Here is a 23,127-nt window from a genome sequence, read left to right as displayed (position 1 = left end):
CTTCCAATGCTGAAACCAATAAGGAAGGAATTTCTTCCTGATCATCTTAAGGAGTGCCTGTTTCCAACACCTGCATTTAAGGAACATTGCCCCACTTTCCCAAAGGCTTTCTCTCAGGGAAGGAAAGCACAGTTTAGGATTCCCCCACCCACAAATCCCTCTGAATACTTGGCACTCCAGGGTTCAGGCGCTGAGCCTCAGGCTAACATTGATCTGCCAATGTGCTTGAATCACCTGGTGAAGTGATCTGTTTTGCTGGCCTCTTTGTTACGGTGCCAGCCCACGCAGAGACGCGATGGTTTTAGCAGGTCAGGGCTGATGCATTGAGGAACCAGCCATAGGGCAGGGAGTTGGTCCTTCCACCCCTTTGATGGCATGGTTTGGATGGCTTTAAAAGGGGATTCGACAAATTCGTTGGGGAGGAGCGATCAGTCCATGGACGCTTGCCATGATGGATTTATGAACCCTCCAAGTCCAGAGGCAGAATGTCTCTGAATATCCACCACAGCAGGAGAATCCTGCTGCCTTCAAGCCATGCTGGTGGGCTTCCTGGAGGCATCTAGCTGGTCCCTGCAGAAAGCAGGATACTGAACAGAGATGGGCCTTCGAAAGAGCTTTTCTTACATTATCATTTGAGTGTAGAGGATTGACAAGCTAGAATTACATTACACTCACATGAACACAAGAGAATTATATGAAATAATTCTGAGGATTTTTTTACATGTGCTGGATCAGGCGAAAAGCCCTTCTAGTCTAGCGTCCTCTTCTCACGGTGCCAAACCACTGTGCCTGGAAGCAGGCCTCTTATTTCTCGTTGGTAGCTCAGGGCCTTTCCAGTGGTGGCACCCCTTCTCTGGAATTCTATCAGTAGACAAGCTCTCCCAGTACTGCTGCTGATCTTTTCAGTGCCAGGTAAGGGCCTTTTTTATTTGCTGAAACTTTTAAAATGCATTGATGCTATTTTATCTTATTGATTTGGGTTCTAAGTATAGCTCTTGGGTTCTAATATAGCTACTGTTGATCATGGTTTGTACTGTTCTACTGATTAGTGGTTTCAGTGAGATGACTGCTATTAAATATATCTTATCAGCAGAGTTGGCCTATGTGAATAATGTTTCAATGTAAATCATTCGGGATTATTAAGAACTTTAAGTGGATTTGTTAGACTGTGCAAACTCCATTCTCCACCCAACCCATTGTTTTTTCACCCTAAACCCACGATGCAAATAACAAGGTGGTGGAAAGTATTTTGTTGGCACTGGGAGTGGACCTATATCTAACTGGGTCTGGAATACCTAAGGGGATGTCTCTGGCTTTCTGTTTCATGGTTATCTTTGAGATCAAATTAGGGTGCATTCATAACAATGTTGTCTGTGAAATGTGTTGCAATGTTGAGGGTGTGTAAAACATAACAGCTTCAGTGGTTGCCCCACACTTGTGGGACTCTGGTTCCTTTGAAGATATGCCAAATTCCACACCTATATAATTCCACCTAAAGTGGCTAGCTGTAGGGTGGTGTAATATTATGTGATATACTTTCCCACTTCTGATGCACAAATGGCCCATTATTTTGGTAAGGATGTGTGGTGCAAAGAGGTAGAAAATTATCTTTGGCTCTGTAGGAAGAAAAGCAGGTAATTGGATGTGCACTGCAATGAAATACAGATGATGGGTTTTGCAGGGTGGGCATTATATGAATGTGGTGTACAACTAGCATTCAGATCTGCATGGTACTGCTGTGAGATATGCCTGGTGGCCATTCAGATAGGGAACATGATGTGCAATTCAGCCAACTGCGCATAACAATACTGCAGATAATTATGCATACATGTATACATAAGTTTATTTGATTGCCGCCTTTTCATAGTTCAAACCATGCTCAAGGCGGCTTACAACATGAAGAAAAAAATAAATACATAATCACAACAAAAGTAGTAATAAACAATAAATAAAACATGGAAAATACTCAACCAAATCAAACAATTTCCACAGAAATCAAAATAATCATAATAAGAGCAATAATCCTCCCAAACAGAACACCCCAAAACAATACCCCCATCCAATTATGCAGCAATTCAGGCCTTGCATCAGATTTTGCAGATAAGTGTACAGTGTGTGTGGCGCCAGAAATAGATGGAAAATCGGAAATATCTTAGGGAAAGAAACATGGACAGCATTCACACATTGTGTTATCTGGATTGGCACAGCATGAGTAAGCAGGAATGAACAGCAGCAAAATTTGGATTCACACGCTCCCCTCTCCTCCAACTCCTGAACAGCTGCTTCCACTTTTACTCAACCGTGGTTTGTTGTGTTGTATGGACAAACTGTGATCAGCTTCATTTGGCCAACCAGACAACTTCAAACAGTGGTTTACAAAGCTGGCTTGTCTAAAGTGCCCCTTATTTAAGATTACCCACAATTCTGGGTTCAGACAGCTCAGCATACTGTGGTTAATCAGATGCCAAAGCTCCCAAACTCCTCCCAACTGTGCAGGAGGAAGAGACAGGAGTAAGGAGTGTGCAAGCTTGAGTCTCACTGCAGTGTGTTTCTTCCCATTCATATCACCCTATGATTTAGTGCAGGTGTGGGGACCTATGGCCCTACAGGTGTTATCGGACTCCAACTCTCATCAGCCACAGCCTGATGGCCACTGGTCAGGGATGATGGGAATTAACAGTCCAACAACACTGGGAGGACGGCAGGTTTTGTTAGAATTCCTGCTCCATGGTTGCAGTCATGGGATTGTTGTCTATCACATGATGGTATATGTTTTGACTCCACAGAGTGGGAAGTGACAGAGATAGGGTGTTTGTGTTACTGTGTTCTGTGTAGTGGGACCATTGTCCTTTGTTCTTTTTCTCTTTGCTGTCTGATGCTAGAGAAAGAGGGAGCCATCTTGCAGTGCTCCGTGTGTGTTTATATGCAAATAAAGTAGATTAGCCAAAATGCTGAGTTGTTGAGGTCTGTTACGCAAACTGCGAAGACTCTGCAGATCCCTTAGTGTGCCGGTGTCTGTGGGCATCAGTCGCTGTGATGTTCGGGCAGAAGGAAGCTGGTGAAGCTCCCAAATGAATGACCAGGAGGGAGAGAACATGCCAGTCGGGCATGTGTCTCTACCAGGGTCCTACTCGAGTGTAGGACGAGCTCCTGACAGGTTTCTCACCCCTGATTTGGCATCATCAGCAACCACTGCCAGGTTTTGCATCATTAGGTAGCTTTGATTTACCTGGTTGGACAGAATAGGTTTTAATATTTGTTGTTTGTTCTGAATGTCCCATAATCACGCCAGAATTTGTATTCTCTCTCTTCCCCCTCCCCCTTCCCTGCACCCACAAACATGCACAATATTTGAAAAATGAGCCCTATTCCAGCATTCGAAATGAACTTGTGGGTCGGGAGACCATTACCTACATTTGCTCACTCTGTCATTCGCTGATTCGACACTAGCTGAACAAGGGAACTCACCACCTCCCCCCAACACAAAGCTTTAAACAAACTTACAGTCTCATGAAAAAGCTAGGCTAGGCTTTGCTTTTTTACTGATACTTTGGAATTTTTCTCAGAGTGTCCTGCTGACTGCAAAAGAAAAAAGAAAAAAGTTCCTAAGTAAAAATATAAATAAAATCAATATGTACTAGTCCAATAATTCTCGAAGGCGTGCATGAATAATAGGACCCAGTACAGAAGGCTGTGTACCATCACATCCCGCAGTTGCCCCCTGATACCTAACTTAGTCTATGTTGTGGACTGGGATTCATATTTGTCCATATAAATCTGCTCTCCAAGGGTCAAATATCTTAAAAAAGATAGTGTTATATACTATTGATTGAGAGTTGTTTTGTGCATATTACAGGCGGTGGGCAGACGACGCAGTTGCTTGGTGGGGTTTCTGCCTCTGATATTCCCCAAGTGATTCTGTTCCTATTCTGCACATACTGGGAGTTTATGCATGCCCGCTGGCGTCACAGGGATTGGTTACAAAGCTTATGATGTGAGCAGTGGGTGCATTGTGTTTCCAACCTACCTGGACATATATTGAAAGCGCATGTCGCCTGGGCACATCTGGGAAAGATTTCATTGATCACACAGGGACTTTGAATGTGGGCCCTGTTATTTTACGATTTTAGGAAGCATGGCCATAAACCCCCTTCCTGCCACAAGAGCTCCTTGGTCTGCACACAGAGGGGGTGGAGAGACAAAGAGAATAGAGGCAGACAAAGAGAACAGAGGCAGGCGAAGGGAGCTAACAAGTCATCAATTCAACCCTCTGCCATAAAGCTACTTACCCAGTATCTTTTAGCATCCCCAGTGAATTCATTCTGCGTATTTCTTGAAAATAATCTCTCGGAAAGTAGCTCCCACAACATCCCTAGGTGGCCTGTTGCTGAGAAGCTTCCTTACCTGTATATGCGGATTTAAATCGACCCTCCTGCACAAACACTGGGCTGAATGCCTGTGCCTGTTTTACAAAGTCCTGGACAGAGAAACAAGGGCTTAACTGAAAACACAGAACCCCCTGATTTGTAAGGAGAGGCGACAAAAATGCAGTGTATATACAAATGCATATATCATGGGCATCTGAGGGCAACTGATAATTCTCTGATTACGAGGTAAATCTGGAAGGTGGAGCTGTTATCGTTGCTGGTAATGTGCACCATTGTGGAGTGGGAAGGAGCATTTCCTGGAAGTCATCTAATACACCATGGCTGCTCTGTTATCACTGTAGCATCAGCACCAGGGTGGGGCTGGCTGCCAACACCCAGAGATCCATGGCCTTGTCGCTGCACTCTCTCCTTGCTGTTGCTAAGGCTAAGCTGCGCAGCCAATGCCATATCGTGTCAGTCTTGCTAGCACTGAAACAACATCGATCCAGCCCATTCCAATGTACATATTTTGCTGACGGTGTCATGGGGCTATGATGTTCACCGGACCTCCGCCCAGTTGAGTTGCTGCACTGTGTCAGAAAGGGGAGGGGGAGATTCAAGGCACTGGTGAAAATACACCAGCAGGCGTGCCAGACTGGCTCCACCAGCAGTGCGCCAACCTCGCCATCACTGTGCCCCGTCCCACCTCTTTATCTTGCCATGAGTCAGTCAGCTGAAGGTCAGGCACATGGTGCAATCTCAGAGCAGTGGAGCAGATTCGGTCTAATGGAACAGACCAAATGAACAGAAAGTTGCAAGAGGGAAAAGGAAGAGGTGGAGTGCTGGTATGGTGTATTTATCCTGGTTTCATTCAGTCTTTTATGATTGCTGGTTTTGTGGGTTTTGGTATAATGCCAGAAACTGCATTATACCAGTCAGAGTGTAAGTACACCTCAAATTGTCTGCTCTGGTGGCTCCCAGGATGGCCACCAGAGATTCTTCCCATCACTTGCTACCTGACCCTACATATCAAGGAGTGAACCTGGGATCTTCTGCATTTATGTGCTGTGCCACTGGGCTAAGGCCCTTCCTCCCTTGGGAAGCTGAATTCTGTGCCACATTTCTGCTCTTTTCTGTTCTCGAACAAGTGCAGAATTCATACAGCCCTGGCTGCAAGCGGTCGCCAGTAGGTGGTGCTGGTTGTTGTTCTAAGAGACGAAGTGCTCTTTGGCTCATTTACTGTCACATACCTGTGGTAAGCAGCCTTGTGAGCAGACAGATGAGAATTGTAAGAAGTAAGCTCAAGGCAAACGAAACATCTCCCAGAGCTCCAAGACGTAGCCTCCTCTACCGTCTCGCCTACCTTGCTTCTCTTTTCTGTCATAGCTTAGCTATTGGGTTTGGGTGGTTTCCATTTCCTTTTTGTCACTGGCAATGGAAGAAACTCAAAACACCAAACAAGGAAGCATTCCATATATTTACAGGGGATCTCACCAGTGGAAGGACATTGAAGATATTTGGAAGGAAGATAAAGCTTATCAATGACTGTGTCTCCACAGTCAGAGGAAGTAATATTTCTCAATACCAGCTTCTGGAAACCAAGGGAGAGGGGAGAGAATACTCTTGTCCTTCTTAAGGGTTTGCCTTGGAGGCATCTGGTTAACCACTGTGAAAACAGGATGATAGAGTTGATGGGCCCTTGACCTGATGACCCAGGAGGCTAGTTTTTTTGTGTTTGTGTAGAGGAATTCCTGAACCAAAGTACTGAATGCTACCTGCTCTTACATAACCACATCCCCACCAACCACTGCCCTGATAGCAACATTGAACACCATTCACCAGCCATACTTCACCCAAAAACACACTTCACTTTATCTGTAGATGGGGCAGGTGCAGGCACACAACTCCCACCTATGGGGCATGCAGGTTTCTCTTTCAACCTTCACACGTCCAATCAGCGTTCCCAGTTATGGTGCCATTTCACTTAGAAACCCTCTTCAGGCCTTTGTGCTAAATACACAAGGGTTTGATGAGAAAGGTAAAGTAAGGGAAGTAATAGTGCCACTGTATTCTGCTCTGGTCAGACCTCACCTGGAGTACTGTGTCCAGTTCTGGGCACCACAATTCAAGAAGGACACTGACAAACTGGAACGTGTCCAGAGGAGGGCAACCAAAATGGTCAAAGGCCTGGAAACGATGCCTTATGAGGAACGGCTAAGGGAGCTGGGCATGTTTAGCCTGGAGAAGAGGAGGTTAAGGGTGATATGATAGCCATGTTCAAATATATAAAAGGATGTCACATAGAGGAGGGAGAAAGGTTGTTTTCTGCTGCTCCGGAGAAGCGGACACGGAGCAATGGATCCAAACTACAAGAAAGAAGATTCCACCTAAACATTAGGAAGAACTTCCTGACAGTAAGAGCTGTTTGACAGTAGAATTTGCTGCCCAGGAGTGTGGTGGAGTCTCCTACTTTGGAGGTCTTTAAGCAGAGGCTTGACAACCATATGTCAGGAGTGCTCTGATGGTGTTTCCTGTTTGGCAGGGGGTTGGACTCGATGGCCCTTGTGGTCTCTTCCAACTCTATGATTCTATGATTCTAGGTCTTTGCACCCAGGGATGTTGCCTTCTACCAGAGCACAAGATATTCACTTCTCACCCTCCAAAACCCATCTATCTGTTTCATACCGCTTTTCAGTTGTGCAACATGCCCAAATTCCTAAAAGCATCAATAAAAAATAATGCATAATAATTAAAGGGGAGCAGTGCAGAAAAGCACTTTTAAAAAAGCCAGATCATAAGTACATAAGCAAAATGCCCCACATTCTTCTTAGGTAATATATGGAAGCTTCAGTCATATGGGGAATCCCCCCCCCAATCATGCTGTTCCTTCCTCTACCAGTGCATTCACCCCACCTAATGACTCGAGAATGATGCAACTGCAGATTTTTCATATCTTACGAAACCAACCTATGAATTGACCACAGGGAGGTGGTGATTTGGTGGCTACCGTGCCGCCACAGAAACTCACTCACCCACTGTGTCTTTCTGCAAGAGCAGCAAGATATCAGGCGTATTTGTGTGAGAAATGAAAAGAGGGGTGTGAAATGAGTGTGTTTGTGTGTGTGGAGAGGGTTGGAGAGACGATGCAGATGTGCTTTGGAGCCACGAGGCATCGTGCCTTGGAAGTGAGGTGGGAAGAAGAATGGGCATGGAAAGATGCCAGGCAACTCCCAAAAAGGACTTCCTTTAACCTTTTGCCAGAATTTGGAAGTGGGTTAACAACATAACCAGGCCATTGGCCCATCTAGTCTAGCATCCTGCGCTCACACTGGCCAACCAGATGTCTCTGGGAAATGTGCAGGCAGGATGCAAGCCCAAGAACACTCTGTCCTCCTGCGGTTTCCAGCAATTGGTATTCAGAAGCATTACTGCATCCAACTGTGGTGGCAGAACCTAGCTATGATGGCTACTGACCTTTGATAGCCTTCTCCTTCATGAATTTATCCCATCCTCTTCTAAAGCCATCTGAGTTGGCGGCCATCACTGCCTCTTGCGGGAGCAACTTCCATCGTTTAACTATGCACTGCACTAAGAAATGCATGGTTAGCTACAGCCATGTAGTTATATCTTCAGAATTAACACACAAAAAGCTTTCTTGTGTGTGAAGAAAATGCCTACAAGAGGTGGCTGTAAAAAACACACAAAAACAAAACAAAACGAAAACCAACCCAGACAATTGATGCAGCTGGTTTCTCGCTGGGGTGTGTGCTTGTGTGTACTGTGGTACCTCGGGTTAAGAACTTAATTCGTTCTGCAGGTCCGTTCTTAACCTGAAACTGTTCTTAACCTGAGGTACCACTTTAGCTAATGGGGCCTCCCGCTGCCACCGCACAATTTCTGTTCTCATCCTGAAGCAAAGTTCTTAACCTGAGGTACTATTTCTGGGTTAGCGGAGTCTGTAACCTGAAGCGTCTGTAACCTGAAGCGTCTCGAACCCCAGATACGACTGCATTTGGAAATCTGGCCCCACTTGCAGATTTCTGGTTCTGGTTCTGATTCAAAATGCACCTCACCGATTCTGTTGCAGCCTTCACCCTAGGAAGGAGGCTGCCCTTGCCTTGCACATCTGCTTCAGGGGAAACAGATTGTTCCTGAGGACTTCACTACTGCAGAAGAACAGGGCAGTGTCGCTGCAGAGGGATACAATGCCTTGGGCATTGTGGTAATTGTAAATGATTTCTCATATCTAGCTGTTTGGCATGGGGACCACACCACTGCACAGAAGACCAGCCTGGTCCCCTGTACTGAGCAAGTGGATCCAAGCTGCGTTTAAATTTCCCAGAATGCATTGCATCACTATTGCACATAAATGAAAATGGTGGCTCAAGCCCAGCGGCCTGGCACTGATCACAGCACTGCTGCTTTGGCCTGTTGCTGCCCCACTGCCACCCAGAAATGCCCCTGGAACACACTGATGTACGAGGAGACCCACCAGTGGAGGGCCGCATGAACTCTGCCAAGAAGCCGCTCAAACCTGGAGTCAGGTTCTCACAGGAACACAAGAAGTTGCCTTGTTTTCTACCATTTGTCCATCTGGTTCAGTACTGCCTGTGGCAGCAGCTCTCTCGGGTTTCCCCACAGCCCTACCTGGAGAGGCCAGATATTGAACCAGCGACCTTCTACGTACATCTAAAGCTCTCTTGCTCAGCTCTGGAGGTGCAGAGAATGAACAGTAGTCCATTCTTCCACCCAATCTAAACATTTATGTCCCGTTCAAAGAGGCCATGTTTGTTGCTCTGAATATCCTGGAGTGGACGGTCTATGTAAAGTAAATGCACTGCGATGTGTCTGCAGAAGCTGGGCGCCATGTGTCACAGTGAGTTTTGCCGCACCTGATCTGCACAATCTGGAGAGAAGGGGGGTAGGGGTGGAGAAGGTATCACTTGGTATCATTCTGTCTTCAGTGGAGCTATAAAATAAATGGCTGCATGGCTGCAAGCTATAATTGGTGCCACATGGCTTAAAGCCAAGCTCGCTTGCTTTCTCAAGGCAAAGTCTTTCGGATGCCTGGCTTTGATGGGATTTGGCCGGAGATGGTAGAGAGAGAGAAAAGCGCCGAAGTGTGAGCTGGGGGGACAAGGACTTCAGGAGTTCTTCCCCCTCCCCTAGCAAAGCCTTCACCTCTTGTGATCACGGGACTCCAGGAAGCAGCACCTTCCATGACGTGCCGGTGTTGAGCAGCGAGGAGCCAAAGTGCAGCGGCTGTTGTTTCCCAGGCAGAAATGGTTCGGCAGGAAGCCAGTTCTTAATCACACAGCCACATCATATCATTACGGAGCGTCACTCGGCGCAACCACTTGCTGCACAACCTGCACCTCTGCAGCATGATGCTGGCTTCCTGCCAGTGGTTTAGAGAAGGGGGGGTGGAGAGAGAGAAAGCTGCTATCGGCTTATATAATTGCTTCCCCTGAAGAAACAACCCACTGAAATGGCAGGGCTAAAGAGGGAGGGAGAGCTACAAGACCACAAAGTTCCCAGACTTCCAAGTCCAGATCTATTAAGCACCAATTAAACTGCTGGCCAGCTTCAGATGTCCACCACAATTGGACTCTATTGTCAGCTTTGCTGGCAGGCTCCGCACAGAGGCCAAGGGGGAAATGTGCAGAAGAACTAAGACTGTCTCTATCTCTCTCTCTCTCTTGCTCTCTCGCTCTCTGAGCAAAGTTTGGCAAAAGTGAGAAAACTGGTACAGCTGCACTCCTTGTGTGTAATACAGCACGATTCAGGGCTGTGTAAATATATCTTTAATATACAGTGGTACCTCGGGTTAAGAACTTAATTCGTTCCGGAGGTCCGTTCTTAACCTGAAATTGTTCTTAACCTGAAGCACCACTTTAGCTAATGGGGCCTCCTTCTGCCACCACACCGCTGGAGCACAATTTCTGTTCTTATCCTGAAGCAAAGTTCATAACCCGAGGTAATATTTCTGGGTTAGCAGAGTCTGTATCCTGAAGTGTATGTATCCTGAAGTGTACGTAACCTGAGGTACCACTGTATATAGTGTTACACAATAGCATTGGTTTGGCTATATGGCAGACATTCCAGACTTCGTACAGAGAAGGAAGAGGGGTCACACTTTCAACAAACTTATGGAATAAACACATCTTAATGTCTTTGTATTTTCAGGGTCAAACATCCTGCTTGTAATGCACTGGGCTAAGGGTACCACTTGCTAAATTTGCAAGGGCATAAATAGAGCTGGACTAAGATGGATAGGGAATGCTTTTTAAATCTGGCTTGGCAGCAGAATTTAATATCTGGGGTTGTTGTTTTTCCTTTTCTAAAATCTGTATATTAATGTTTAAGGGAAAGTCTTTGTAGCATAACAGAGTTCAGGTCAAATAAGAGGGAGCTTCAGTGTCACAATCTCAAATACTTATCAATACATCCAAGATAACTTTTGTTTGACAGGGTAGGAGTAGTGGCGGAGCTTCATGCTCCGGTACCGGGGGGCGGAGAGCAGGCGGGGGCAGGGTGCACGTCATGGGGACGAGGCGGCCAGCATAGGGGGGGCAGCCGCGATGGCACCCTGCCGGGATCGCGCTGCCAGGGGCGGTGCGCTCCCCCCGCACACCTCTTCCTCCAACAGTGGGTGGGAGAACAGAAATGCTCTGCTGCTTCAGACCATCTGGCCCAGGGATAGCTAACCTGTGGTGTTCTTGGAGTCCATCTCCCATCAGCCTTAGGAGTTGTAGTCCAGGCATAGGCAAACCCGGCCCTCCAGATGCTTTGAGACTACAATTCCCATCATCCCTGACCACTGGTCCTGTTAGCTCGGGATGATGGGAGTTGTAGTCCCAAAATGTCTGGAGGGCCGAGTTTGCCTATGCCTGTTGTAGTCCAACAACCTCAGAGAGCCACAGGTTAGTGAGCCCTGATCTAGTCAAATATTTTGTCTTCTAACTGATCTCTGCAGTAAACCGACAGGGGACATAGGGTTCATACAAGTACACTGCATCTGAAACACGGACATTGTATTTTGTTATCGTGACTAAAAGCAACTAACAATTCATTAATCCATGAACCACCTAAGTGATTAGCTTTCACTATATCTTATAAATACTGTATGAATACAGTAGGTTCATAATTTGCTGTACAGTCCTACGCTTATCAGTTTCATTAGGTGACATTGAGTTACTGCGAGAGAGGGAGGGGGGGAAATCCCCATTCATACACAATGAAACAGCTGAAAGCAATTTCTTTCCTACTTAGGTCCAATTTCACACAGGATGTATTTAACCCCAATTTTTTTCAGATAATCTAGGGGAACATATAATGTGAGAACCATATCAGACAAATCAGTGGTCTGTTTCTGAGATTCCTAATGTTAGGAGACACAGGTCATCATTTTAGTCCCCTTTCCTTAAGCAAGCCTCTGTGTTCATGCTACAAATATATATTGGCTTTATCACGGGTATTTCAGTGTGGTGCTGAGATTTTTCAGAGATGCCTAGGCATCTTCTGAAACTACAGTTCCCATGAATCCCTGAGAGGGAATGACCGCTCCCTGCTTAAAATGGGGGGCGCCCTTTGCGTGGACGCGTGCAGCCCCTGGATCTAGAGCGGCCCCAACAGCATAGGCTTGGTTTTGCCTTCCCTCAGGTGGGATACCTGGAGGTCTCCGCCTACCTCAGTCAGTTGTCCAATCCCACCTGGGGGAAGCGTTGCCAAGGAGAACAGGCCAGGTAGGGGAGGGATTACCTGCCCACACAATAGAGGGAGGATCTTACCTAGGAATCCTCACTTGGCTCCAGAGCTTCTCCCACCCTACCCACCCTCAGTTAAGGTCTTATTTTGCAGGTTAACTTTTATTCACAGATTTTGCAGGTTAACTTTTCTTCACAGGTATGCAGGCGCTGCTACGTTAAGGTCGCTGTTAAAGGGCCGGAAAGGAATTTCCCTGCATTGGCAGGTTTCGCCTTTCCCGTAGCAAAACGTCACAACTTTGGCGGTACCAGGCCTTGGGCAGAATCCTTTTGTCCATCTTCCTCTTGCGGCGGCGATACCAGAGTTCCCCGTTAAAGGGGTTTTCTGAAGGGAGGCTTTGGCCATACACCGAAAGGTTGTCATTGCTCTCTCCTGCGGCGGCGGCGTTACGGGGGCAGCCATCTCCGCTTGAACATATATTCTCCAGAGCCGGCCCATCCCCCCCACACACACTGGATAACCCTGATGCTCCCTAGGTCCCCGGCTGGGGACCGGGAGAGGGAGAACACCCAATGCCTGAGCCAAGGTCTACCCACATTTGAAATTTAATAAAGTTGTGGCCAATTTAATCCCATAGCACATTGTATTGAGTCGTTATTCCACATGTCGGGGGGACCGTGCAGGATCTGGGGACTCCGCCTGTCCACGCAATAGAAAGCTAAAACAGTTTTACCCTCAGAGATGTGGCTGTGCTGGTTGTGGGAAGACTGCAGTTGCTAGGTAAACTAATGTAGACACCTCATTTGGTGGGGAAAATGGGCATTTTTGCATTCTTTGATAACTTTGGGCATAGTAAGTACTGGACAAAAGATTCATTTAGGATCCCAATTTGGTGCTTTGGATATTGGGCAGAGTCAGGAGGCTTCATAGTTGAGTCTAAACCAGTTGAGTCTGAACCAGGACACAAGTTCAGGAAAACCAAAGCTTCATGCTTCCCATTCCCAGAATGGTTTAACCAGTGTTTTCTCCCCCGCATACCCCTAAACATTTTGTGAATCTAAGTTTGGCCTCATTGAGGAGTAGTATCTCAATATGAGTTGGAAAATGAGAGCACTCCTAAGCATTCTTTAAGAAAAAAGCACTGGGTTTAACAATCAAACCCTCTTCACAGGGAACTGTGGGAATTGTAGCTCTGTGAGGGGAACAGGGGCCTCAGCACCCTTAATACCTTAATAAACCACAGCTCCCAGAATCCTTAGGGGGAAGCCATGATTGCATAAAAAGTGGTATCATAGTGCTTTAAATGTCGTGAATGTAGCCCAGGGTTCCAGAATGCTGGACCCCAGGACTTTCAAAAAAGATTCTGGAAAAAAAGAGTACTCATCTGTATGTACTGTAGCTGTCAGCAAGGAAAGTACTCTAAAATAAACCTTTTCATTTAAGAACCATAGTCTCGGTCCCTGTTTTGATTTTGAAGAACCCCATCTTCTCAGAGTTCTTCTCTGGGAGCCAACACATTTTCACAGTCCCAGTAAACCATGGTTTGGCTTACCACATCTTGCAAGCCATACCATTCATGGAGAATAAGGCTGGCTATTAGTCATAATGGCTATATAAGAACATAGGAAGAGACTACTAGATCAGGCCAATGACCCATCTAGTCCAGCATCCTGCTATTAATTAATTAATTAATTAATTAATTAATTTTCTCTACCACCCTTCACCCTATTTATATTGGAAACAGGGCAGTTTACAATATAAAAACACAACATGCATGACAAACAAATACAGTAATCCCCAGCCCAAACACACAGTTTAAAAGGCTATAGATGGTTTAATTAACCAAAGACCTGGGAGAAGAGGAATGTGTTGCCTGGCCTGGCACATAAAGATATGCAACGAAGGAGCCAGGTGAGCCTCCTGGGAGTGAGCATTCCGCAAACAGGGGGCCACTGCAGAAAAGGCCCTGTTCTCACAGCGCTGAACCAGATGTCTGCAGGGAATTCTCAAGCAGGACCTGAGCACAAGAGTGTTCTGCCCACCACTCCCATGGTTCCCAGCAGCTGGTATTCGTAAACATTACTGCCTTCGACCGTGGAGCATAGTCATCATGGCTAGTAGCCACCGATAGCTTTATCAATTTGTCTAATCCTTTTTAAAGCCAGCCAAGTTGGAGGCCATCCCTGCCCTCTCTGGGAGTGAGTTCCCAAGTTTAACTGTGCACCGCATGCCCTTGAATGCCAATTACAGGGAGAATAGCAATCGGAGAGGGCTGCTGCCTGCGTGTCCTACTTTTTTGGCCTTTTGAGAGGCATCAGACTGGAAAATGGAAACCCAAGGCTGGACTAGATAGTTCTGTTTCACCAGGATGTTAGTGGGGAGTCTCCCCCACCCTTGTCTTTTCAAAGTTCCTCTGCATCCGCTACCAGCGATGCATCTTTCTAGTTTGTTTGTTGATTTAAAATATTTCTAATCATGCCTTTCCATGAATCATGCCCAAGGCAGCCATCATCAATAATATATACAGAAATGTCAATGAAGCCATTGAACAATTACAAACAGCAGATAAAAACCAGTAAACAAACAAGCAGGGTTAAAGCATTACAGAAGAGCAGGTACATTATTAATAAAACAATGCAAAACTGTAGCAAGAACAGCATGTCAGAATAAAAGCTCATAATCTTTCAGGCCAGAAACCCCTCTATCTAAACTGGAAAGTTTTTTTACATAGAAATAAAGAAGAAATCGATTAGGGGCAGCAATGGGGATGCAAAACTATCTGGGGGGAATCTTCCACTTTTGTGGGGCTGCCACGGAAAAGACAATTTCTCTGGTTCTTGCAAACACAGCTTAGATAACGGTGCAATAGGAAGTCAGGTTATATTTTGCTTAGTTGCCATTTTGCTGAGCTAATCTAGACACACATTGTTTCCCTCGAAATTCTGTAGGGAGCAATAAAAAACCACTAAAACAGCAAATGCCCTGCTGATTGCACAAATCAGGTGCAACATGGAGGGCACCTGGAAACCGTGCATTTTTGCTAACACCACCTCCAGGCTGGTGCACCGCAGAGGCTCAAGTTGGATCCTCCATCTGCAACTAGTCTGGTTGAGAACTATTGGCTGTCCCAGCTCTGCCCCCATTCCCACCCTCTCTCTACTCCCAATATGAGACATAATGGATCCCATCCATTATTCTAATGTGAAAACCAATTGGCACTGTGCCTTAATGAAGGCCTGTGAGATTTGGTATATGCTGGTTATCTCTGGCAGGGAGGCTATCACTGGTAGCTTCTGCCCACTCACAGTTTAGGCAGTTGCAGCCTGGAGTTCCCTGATGGAGTCCTTCCTGGAGGAGAGCAGCACAGGCAAGCAGAGCTGGACAGAGGGACACCTAGCTACACATAGAATCATAGAATCATAAAGTTGGAATAGACCACAAGGGCCATCGAGTCCAACCCCCTACCAAGCAGGAAACACCATCAGAGCACTCCTGACATATGGTTGTCAAGCCTCTGCTTAAAGACCTCCAAAGGAGGAGACGCCACCACACTCCTTGGCAGCAAATTCCACTGTCAAACAGCTCTTACTGTCAGGAAGTTCTTCCTAATGTTTAGGTGAAATCTTCTTTCTTGTAGTTTGGATCCATTGCTCCGTGTCCGCTTCTCTGGAGCAGCAGAAAACAACCTTTCTCCCTCCTCTATGTGACATCCTTTTATATATTTGAACATGGCTATCATATCACCCCTTAACCTCCTCTTCTCCAGGCTAAACATGCCCAGCTCCCTTAGCCGTTCCACATGCCTTCTCCTGTGCGGCAGATCAGGGAGTTGGGCTGCTTTGTCCAACATGCTGTGGTCTAAACCACTGAGCCTCTTGGGCTTGCTGATCAGAAGGTCGGCGGTTCGAATCCCCACGACGGAGTGAGCTGCCGTTGCTCGGTCCCTGCTCCTGCCAACCTAGCAGTTTGAAAGCACGCCAGTGCAAGTAGATAAATAGGTACCACTGAGGCGGGAAGGTAAACAGTCTTTCCGTGCGCTCTGGCACTCATCACAGTCCTCCGTTCGCCAGTAGCAGTTTATTCATGCTGATCACATGACCTGGAAAACTGTCTGTGGACAAAATGCCGGTTTCCTTGGCCTGAAAGCGAGATGAGTCGCCTTTGACTGGACTTAACTGTCCAGGGGTCCTTTACCTTTGCCCTACACCACCAAACCAAAAAGATGTCATAGAATCATATGGTTCCAGAACTGGAATATTAATAGATAATGTGTAAAACGTGCAGGGGTAAGCAAGGAAATAATAAAAGAATCAACTGACTAATTATTAAATTACAACAACACAACAAGATGGAATACATAAAAAAGAAATATTGAGATCACACATGGCTGAAGGGGAATGGGGGTATAGAAGAATTTATAAAAAGTTCTAATATAATATTTCTAATTGTGTTGCATTTATATACAGCAAAGCGAAGTTTATAACAATTAGGTATATTTTAATTTAGTCAACTATGGATTTTGAATTTGATGTTTGTAATTCTTTTTACAAACGCGGGTGGCGCTGTGGGCTAAAGCCTCAACGCCTAGGGCTTGCCGATCGAAAGGTCGGCGGTTCGAATCCCCGCGGCGGGGTGCGCTCCCGCTGTTCGGTCCCAGCGCCTGCCCACCTAGCAGTTCGAAAGCACCTCCGGGTGCAAGTAGATAAATAGGTACCGCTTACCAGCGGGAAGGTAAACGGCGTTCCGTGTGCGGCTCTGGCTCGCCAGAGCAGCGTTGTCACGCTGGCCACGTGACCCGGAAGTGTCCCCGGACAGCGCTGGCCCCCGGCCAATAAATGTGAGATGGGCGCACAAACCCCACAGTCTGGCAAGACTGGCCCGTTCGGGCAGGGGTACCTTTACCTTTACCTTTAATTCTTTTTTGGTTTTGGAATTTTTTAAAAAAGTGAAAGAATAATAGAATTATAGAGTTGGAAAGGACCCCAAGGGTCGTCTAGTCCAAGCCCCTGCAATGCATCCATGACAGATGTCCATCCAACCTCTGCTTGAAACCTCCAAGGAAGGAGAGTCCACCACCTCTTGTCAACATTTGCAAAGCCTCCCCCAAAATTACCTTTGGGTGCATGCAAGTTCTTGTGAGGTGCTCTAAACAGCTCTTTTTTGGATTCCAGCCATCATTTAGCCATGTCCTTAGAAGACATCTGAAGGCAGCCCTGTGTAGGGCTGTTTTAATATTTGATGTTTTATTATGCTTTTATATTTGTTGAAAGCCACCCAGGGTGGCTGGGGCAACCCAGTCAGTTAGTTGGGCAGGGTAAAATAATAATAAAATAATAATAATAATAATAATAATAATAATAATAATAATAATAATAATAATAAATAATTCAGAAACAAAGCAGTGCTATGCTATGTCTTAATGTGGGGCTGTGAGATTTGGTTGCTGTTCTGTCATCTAGGGGAAAGTGCAGGCAACAAAGGAGTGAAGTCTTGATAAAGGAAGACTGAAGAGTGCATATGTCTCGCTGTTATACATGATTAAAATAAAGCCTCCAACCTTATTTTATGATGATGTTTGTATAACATATGGCTTTCTAGAGACAGTCCTAACCATTACCTCTTTATCTGTTTAGAGCAGGATTCTCGGCTATTTATTATAAGCAAGCAGCTCACTAATATACTGGCATTTTTATCGTTAAGGTCAGTGCAATGATAGAATTTGCTTCTGCTTTCCTTGTTGCTTATGGAGAGAGAGAGAGAAAAGTCAGATACTTGCAAAGGTTGGGTTATTTCCTCCTCCCCTTCTTTGCACTTAGCTTCTGACATTAGCAGGGTACATGTTTTAGTGTCTATTTCCCACTGGAGCTAAAACATCAAATTAATAAATGATGGTAGGGCAAGGAAGAAAGTATCAGGGTCTGGCTTCATGCAGATCTCACTGTGTTTTTCCATTTGTAAAGCTAATCAAACACATTTCTTCTCTCTCTCTCTCTCTCTCACACAAAGTCAGCTATGGTATTGCCTGCCTGACAGACAGCTCTCAACTCTAATTAGTGTGGGTGTCTTTTCAGATACTGTACAGCATGGAGATATTGCTTGTAATTTCATGAACATGTGTACTGTTAGTTTTCTTTTCACTAGGCTAGACTCAAGACAATTGCTTGACACATTGGGGATGAAAGCAAATATAACTAGGCAGTTTGTCTTGTACCAGATGGGCGGTTTTGGCCATCCAGGTTAGTGCGGTCCACTCTGAATGGCAGAAGCTCAGTGGTCTCAGGTGGAGGTCTTGCCCCCTCACCTGCAAGCTAGAGAGACAAGGTCTTGACCTGGAGAGGCTAGCATTGAATCTGGGGCCTTCTGTAGGCCAAGCAATGCATTCTAGCACCGAGTGGTGGTTCTCTCCTCTGCCTTTTGCAGGATGTTTAAAGGGATTTCAGCAAAATCTCTCAGGGGTGTTTCTCTAAGTTGCCTGCTGAATTTATTTCAATAAAGAGAAATCCAAGGGAAATTTGGAAGTGCCTACTCAAAGAAATTCATGTAGAAATTCTAAGGAAATCTGAAAGGATTTTGAAAAGACTCACAAAATTATGCTGCTTCCTCTCTCACGCACATCCTTAAGGTAAAGGTTAAAGGGATCCCTGACTGTTAAGTCCAGTCGCGGGCGACTTTGGGATTTCAGCGCTCATCTCGCTTTAATGGCCTAGAGATGGCTTTAATTTGTCTGCAGACAGCTTCCGGGTCGTGTGGCCAGCATGACTAAGCCGCTTCTGGTGAACCAGAGCAGCACACGGAAATGCCGTTTACCTTCCCGCTGGAGCGGTACCTATTTATCTACTTGCACTTTGACATGTTTTCGAACTGCTAGGTGGGCAGGAGCAGGGACCGAGCAACGGGAGTTCATCCCGTCATGGGGATTCGAACTGCCAACCTTCTGATCAGCAAGCCCTAGGCTCTGTGGTTTAAACCACAGTGCCACCTGTGCATCCTTAATCTGATCCAAATAATTTCTCCACATTTGAGAGTCCTTCTAGTTCTCTGCCGTATTTTTTCACCATCCTGGCTCTATTCATTGCATTCTCTGTGGCTCCAGCAGATTTTGAAGAACATAGGAACATAAAGAGGACCCTCTGCGTTAAGGCAGTCGTCCATCTGGTCTAGCATCCTGTTCTCACCATGGCCAACCAGATGGCTGTGGGAAACCCGCAAGCAGGATTTGACCCTTTCCCCTCCTGCAGTTTTCAGCAACTGGTATACAGAAGCATTGCTGCCTGAGACAGTGAGTACAGAGCAGCATTGTCATCATGGCTAGTGGTCATCAATGCCCCTGTCCTGAATTTGTCTACTTCTCCTTTAAACACATCTGACTTTGTTCAGACCCAGAGACCTCCCCCCTAAATAAATTCACACTTGACTCAAATTTTGTTTTTGGTTTTTGGCAGAATTTAGGCCACAACTTTATTGATTGCAGAAAGTAACTGGTTGCATAGGCTCTGGTTCGACTAGCTCCCTGCTATGTAGGTAGCGCTGTCCCAGGGTTCCAGCATAGGTCAGCCAAGAGTGAACACATGGATAAGCGGAAAGCCAGGCACAGGCTAAGTCCACCACCGAAATGTCCCCCTGGACTCAGGCATGGGCACAACCCCCTCTCAGGGGTTGACCAAACCATTGAGTCCCTGGATTCCTTTAATGGAATACCCTTCACAAAAGGGTGGTGAGAGCCTTCTCCCATCCCTATCACCTGAACCAGAGCCAATCCTCAAACTTACAAGTTGTGACGATTTGCTACATGGCAAGCGAAACCCAAATGGCAACAGCCAATCAGCCAAGTGGGGAAAATTCCTGCCGTGCCCCTGTCCCAACGACAGACAACACACAATGGCATAGCAAGGTCAAGCACAAAGCCCTAAAAATAGGGAAAGAAGGGCGGGTGTTCTGAATGCACGTGCCGAAAGAGGAAGCTCTGGGTCACATGCATGGGTATAAATAGGTCCCTCGAACCGTTTGGACTGCATCCCATTAGCCAGATTGCCCCCAGCTACAAGGGACCTACCAATCGGGTGTCGTGGCTGACCAATCGTACCCACCCACAACACAGGGTGTTGGTTTTCCAGGTCTCACCGCAATACATGCCCTCTTTAAGGGAGGACCCAATTTGCCAAGGTTTCCCTGATTTCAGCTCTCTGTGGCTGAACCTGGTTTTGGCCATCCAGGTTAGTCCTCAGTTTTGTCACTTTGAAGGTACTTTGAGGACATCAGTGGCAGCTTTTACTTACCAAGCTCAAAATATAATGTTAAAAACAACAGCAGAGGAGTTGCCACGAAGCAAAAATCGGATCAGATGCTATCTATTGGTAAACATGAGGACAGTCCAACTGTTTGGATTTTGTTTTTTAGCTGCTTGGAAAGGCTGAGTTTCAATGTTGTGCATAAGCCTAAAGATTGTATGTGTGATCCGCGTAGAAATTCCACATGCTTCATCTCTGTCTAAGGAGACCAAATCTGTTCCCGCAAAAAGGCTTATCTGCTTGGGCTTAGTATGTTGCAGAGACCGTCTCCATTATTTTGCCTCATTTGAAACTGACTAAGGATTCACCCAGACTTCCATTTGCACCGTGTTTTCTGGACATTGGTCCAAGAGGTTTTTCTTTTCACCCTTCCATTTTCCTCAGGAAAATCCGTCGTTTACTGCTGAATCGGAACAAATGTCAATTGGGTTTTCTACTGATTGGTGTTCATTCCAATTCAGAGGTAGACAGTGGGTTTTCCTGGGGAAAGTGACAGGACGAAAGAAAAACCACATTGAAAGCAGAATCAAACCACTTGAGTTTGGCTTTCCCCAAAGAATCTTGGGAACTGTAGTTTGTTAAGGGTGCAGATGGTTGTTAGGAGACCCCTAATCCACTGCAGTTTCCATAGTTCCCTGGGAAGGGGAATTGATTGATAAAGTACTGTGGGATTTGTCTTGTTTCCTGCTTCTGAAACTGAAGGTCCCTTGTTGTCATCATTGGAAAGTCTTTTGTAGAACTATCCTCCATGACTTTGTCAGAAGAAGCCTTTCAAAAAGCCAACTCTGATCGTGGTCATAATCCCACATTGAGAACCAGTAGGGTGTAGTGGTTAGAGGTTGCGCTAGGTCCCGGGAGACCCGGGTTCAAATCCTTGCTCAGCCATGAAGCTCACGGATGACCTTGGGCCAGTCACAGTCTCTCAGCCTAACTTACCTCACAGGAATGCTGTGAGGATGAAATGGGGAGGGGAAGAGCAACATACACCACCTTGAGCTACTTGGAGTAAAGGTGGAATATGAATGTAATAGTAAATAAACAGGGAAATGGTAAAATAAATCAATTAAGCTACGCCTTGTGCAAATAACTAACGAGCAGTTCTGTAACATTTGGGTTGGTGGATGCTTGGATTGGTGCAGCGCCAAAATCTGCCCTCCAATTTCTGGAAAGTTTTATTTTCCTGTGAAAGAGGCTTCCATGGGTTGTTTTGGGGGTTTTGCCTCATTCTCAGGGCGCTGTAGGATTTCTTTAGAATTTTGTTGAGTGGTGTGTGTCGCTTTGGGTATCTAAGCTTCTTGATCTATGACAGCCCCATGGAAGGAACTACTTCAAGATAAGTTCCTATAGACTTTGGTTGAAGGATGGGCACCCAGGGAGGCTGCAGAGCCCTGGTGAGATAGTTTAGAGAGTGAGAGAAAGGACACTCACAAAGACCCCTAAGGCACCTGAGAAGCAAAGTTAAATGCAACAAAAAGCCTGCACCTCACCCATGAGAATTTCACTGAATCACCATTTGCTTTTTCTAATTTTTGAATGCATCCCCCGTACTCATTAATTCTTTTTTTTAGAGAGAGAGAATTGGAGAATGTTTTAAAAAAAGGAAAAAGGAAAAGAAATGCAGGATAATTTTTGACACATCACTTGCTCAGATGCTCTCATTGTGATGATGAATGTAAACCTCTCTGAAACAATGGTCAGGGGATCATTACAGAAACATTTCATGAAAAATTGCAAATGAGTAAACTTTGAACAAAGGCTGCCTACACAAGCCCTTCTGTTATATATCAGAGCAGCAGCACGCTGGCACCGGGAAGGAAGAGCAAAACGAAACCCTCCCTTGAATTCTTTACGCCATTTCACACATTCCCCGGCAAATGGAATCAAATTTGCCACTGACAATACACTCAACAGGAGTTGCAATAAATCCTGTATGTCTGATTCATGATAGCTATCTTCAAATATCTGAAGGGCTGTCACATGGAAGATGGAGCAAGCTTGTTTTCTCCTGCTCTGGAGGGTAGGATTCAAACCAATGGATTCAAGTGACAAGAAAGGAGAATCTGAGTCTACATTAGGAAGAACTTTCTGACAGTAAGGGCTGTTCAACAGTGGAGTGGACTACTGTGGAAAGTGATGGTCTCTCCTTCCTTGGAGGTTTTTAAGCAGAGGTTGGATGGCCACCTGTCATGGATGCTTTAGCTGTCATTCCTTCATTGCAGGGGGTCGGACTAGATGACGCTTGGAATCCCTTCTGGCTCTACATTTCTATGATTCTCGTCACGGTCTGGTTCACAGGCAACCGAAGTCCCGGCTGGGGACGTTGGGACCGGGGGCAAGACGGTGGGATGGGAGCAGGAACGGGAGTCCAGAAGCCAGGACTCAGAAAGCCAAGAGTCCGAGGGTCAGAGAGCTGGGAGTCAAGAAGCCAAGGGTCAGGAAGCAAGGAGTCATGAAGTCAAGGGTCCAAGGATCAAGAAGCAAGGAGTCAAGGAGCCAAACGCAGCAAGGCAGGGAATGTGTTGCTGTGGCAAAGAGCTGAAGGGAAATGCTGACCTTATATCCCTTCCCAGCTCTTGCCACCAGGTGCTGTGAGTTACCAATCGGCCTCACCTGTGCGGCCGCGCCTTGCCTGTTCAGAACAAACTTGGGAAGGCCCCAGTCCTGCAAAGTCCTACTGGTCACAGGGCCTGGCTCCTGCACGCACTCCTGACAATTCGTACATCTGTGTACTGCACACTGTTTATGTCCCATCCCCTCATGGCACA

At 46.1% G+C, this 23,127-nt stretch overlaps 1 long non-coding RNA gene across 2 annotated transcripts in view; it reads left to right on the top strand.

Annotated features, from left to right (window-relative positions):
* Positions 1–251: 251 nt before the first annotated feature.
* LOC309531174 overlaps positions 252–23,127 on the top strand; it is a 63,210-nt gene continuing 40,334 nt past the window's right edge. For both annotated transcript variants that reach the window (XR_014219119.1, XR_014219120.1), the window contains exon 1: positions 252–912. This is a non-coding gene — a long non-coding RNA (uncharacterized lncRNA). The remainder of the gene's footprint in view (positions 913–23,127) is intronic.

The sequence above is a fragment of the Podarcis vaucheri genome (assembly GCF_965113315.1).
Source record: "Podarcis vaucheri genome assembly, chromosome: 1".
Lineage (NCBI taxonomy): Eukaryota > Metazoa > Chordata > Lepidosauria > Squamata > Lacertidae > Podarcis > Podarcis vaucheri.
The sequence above is the reverse complement of the archived record's forward strand: the minus strand, read 5'-3'. Positions and strand labels throughout refer to the sequence as shown.